This window comes from Pseudophryne corroboree, unplaced genomic scaffold (genome assembly GCF_028390025.1).
Source record: "Pseudophryne corroboree isolate aPseCor3 unplaced genomic scaffold, aPseCor3.hap2 scaffold_660, whole genome shotgun sequence".
NCBI lineage: Eukaryota > Metazoa > Chordata > Amphibia > Anura > Myobatrachidae > Pseudophryne > Pseudophryne corroboree.
In genome coordinates this window covers 126,722-129,930 of record NW_026970248.1, presented here as the reverse complement: position 1 = coordinate 129,930, position 3,209 = coordinate 126,722, and the positions used below count along the sequence as shown (strand labels likewise).

At 36.4% G+C, this 3,209-nt stretch overlaps 1 non-coding gene across 1 annotated transcript; it reads right to left on the bottom strand.

Moving 5' to 3' along the window:
• Window positions 1-3,135: 3,135 nt before the first annotated feature.
• On the bottom strand, window positions 3,136-3,209 carry TRNAS-ACU (transfer RNA serine (anticodon ACU)). The gene has a single exon. It is a non-coding gene; the product is annotated as a tRNA-Ser (tRNA).

The following is a 3,209-nucleotide window of genomic DNA, read 5'->3' as shown; positions in this document are numbered from 1 at the left end:
TTTCCAATGAAGCAAGTTTAATTTAGTAATAGGTTAAAAACCATCCTTACAAAGGTGTTAATCAGAGACTTGGCTTTGTGGACACTTTTCAGAGAACAAATTTGTTAGCATAAAAATAAAGCCAGAAAATTAAGAGCTGTTTAATCACTCAATTGGATTTTTTTTGCCAGCATATTTCTTTTTCTCTGCAACCCACTGCTAAATTGTGCTTCCTAGCTGTTTTTATAAAAGAAAAGAAAGAGAGGCGCCCGTGACTTACAACCTAGATGAACTTCCTGATGCCGCACAATATGGAAAAATGGGGAAGCTGTCAACCCCCAAAAAATAGCAATAACAAGAAAAAAGAACCAAAACGTGCGCAAAAGGAAGAGCCAATCAAAAATTATTTGGATTAATTATTTTTATTTTCTTATTTTTGTTTTTATTAAATATTATTTAATTGTAGTTAATACCAAATAAATTAATTATAAATATATTCCTTAGAGTGACCACAATAGGATATTGAAAATAATAAATTAATAATAATGTTATTGAAAAGTCTCGATAAAGGCACCTATCCTTAAGCAGCCGTTAGTATGGGCAGCCAATGCCGTAGAATTACAGTTACACTTCCTCTGATGAAACGACCAGTGCCTACGGTCGAGAAACGCGTTAGGTTGAACGGCTTTGGAGTGATCCACGGATATACACCATCTCTCTGCTATTTGGAGACGAACGGATATCACCGACAGCCCTAATCCGCCCTAAACCGCCACAGATATTTCCATCTCCTACATCCCAGCCTAAGGATTACCCAGCTGCGCTGTCGGAGGAGCATCCAGGCAGCGCAGCACAGAACGGCTTGTGGATTGGAAACGGCGGAGGTCCGGTGAACATCCGGCCGGTCGGACGGCTATAGCATTCACTGGCACGGGTGAGATTGCTACGAGTGAGACAGCTACTGCATTCACTGGCACGGGTGAGATTGCTACGAGTGAGACGACTACTGCATTCACTGGCACGGGTGAGATTGCTACGAGTGAGACGGGGTTTTATTTATTTATACATTATCCCGTCATTTTAGCCACCCACACCTATGGCCTCACTAGGCTAGGGGCTATTTGAGCCATTCGGGACTTTGTTTTAGTATTTTATTTATTCATATTAATCATCTTAAATACGGGACTGTAATTCTACGGCATTGGCTGCCCATACTAACGGCTGCTTAAGGATAGGTGCCTTTATCGAGACTTTTCAATAACATTGGTCAAAAGGACGGGACTGGTTTCTATTCATTTGCTCAAACATTTAGCATTCACATCAGCAGCCGTACGAGGTTAAGAGCTAATGAGCCGTACGAGACTTTTGGATACATATATAACGGCTAACCACTACCAGTTTAAATCGTTATTGGAAGAACTCTGAGTTTTTATTTTATATGCAATTTTATGATATCCTACAGGCAATACATCTTCCATGTGTATACTCCATTGATTTTTGATACATTTTGTTTGTGCACAATTTATTAATTATTAATTAAGGCTGGCCTGCCAGTGTTCTTCAGGATTCTATATATTTGTATCCATTATTGGTTTTCTGGAATACTAACCATATATGAGTAATTAACTAGATGGTTATATATTTCATGATTGTGTTATTTTATTCATTTTAATATTATTTTCAATATCCTATTGTGGTCACTCTAAGGAATATATTTATAATTAATTTATTTGGTATTAACTACAATTAAATAATATTTAATAAAAACAAAAATAAGAAAATAAAAATAATTAATCCAAATAATTTTTGATTGGCTCTTCCTTTTGCGCACGTTTTGGTTCTTTTTTCTTGTTTTTATAAAATCACTGAGTCAAATCTAACTACATCAGAGAAGGCCAGGTACCCTACAGCATAACAGGGGGTTTGAAATTTTGACTTGTCTACTTAAAGATCACCAAAATCTGATAACAAGGTCAATTACGTCCCTGGTTGGGATTGAATCACCAACCTTTTGGTTAGTAGCCGGACACACTAACCGATTGCGCCACAGAGACACTTTGCAAAAAGTACATACTGACAAAGTCTAATAAGCATACATCTAGAACGTTTCCTAGAAAAACTTTAAAAAGTCAATAATCTGGAGAGTTTTTGTAAGATGTTTCTTCCATCAACCAATGAAGAAACACATTGGTACTTTCCCATGATGAGTGAGTGCTTCAGGATCTCTTGCACTTACATGTGCAGCAGAGTACTGCAATGGAAGCATGCTGGGCCCATAACCCAGAGGTAGGCAGATTGAAACTATCCTTTGCTATATGCATTTTTTTTGTTAATTTAAGTAATCAAAACTGGGATTGATATTTTTGCTCTTTTATTTTTACTTGAAGTACAATAACTTTTACCATTTTAATTTGTTTGAATAGTATATTGACAGTATAGTTTTCTTTAAAAAATCCACTTAATTTTCTTTACCCTATTATTAAAAGGGTAATTGACAAAAACAAACTACATTGTCACCAGAAGAGCAATACAAAATGTACAAGTGATATATTAAAATCATCTTTCCAGCTTGAATTTCAATGATGCATTGGGGCAACGATTTTGTGAGAAACATCTAACATCTTCACCCTTAAATAAAGGTTTTCTTAATTCCTTACCTGTGTGCTAATTAGATATCACCTTGTTTTCACATTAAACAAACTTCCACATGAGAAAGCAGCAAGGATGCAGTGGCGTTAATGTTTCCTGGTGTCAACCTGTATTATTTCAGTAGAAATTGAAATGAGGATGCATCTTGCTGCCTTTCCAATGAAGCAAGTTTAATTTAGTAATAGGTGAAAAACCATCCCTACAAAGGTGTTAATCAGAGACTTGGCTTTGTGGACACTTTTCAGAGAACAAATTTGTTAGCATAAAAATAAAGCCAGAAAATGAAGAGCTGTTTAATCACTCAATTGGATTTTTTTTGCCAGCATATTTCTTTTTCTCTGCAACCCACTGCTAAATTGTGCTTCCTAGCTGTTTTTATAAAATCACTGAATCAAATCTAACTCTGATTACATCAGAGAAGGCCAGGTACCCTACACCATAACAGGGGGTTTGAAATTTTGACTTGTCTACTTAAAGATCACCAAAATCTGATAACAAGGTCAATTACGTCCCTGGGTGGGATTGAACCACCAACCTTTTGGTTAGTAGCCAGACACACTAACCGATTGCGCCACAGAGAC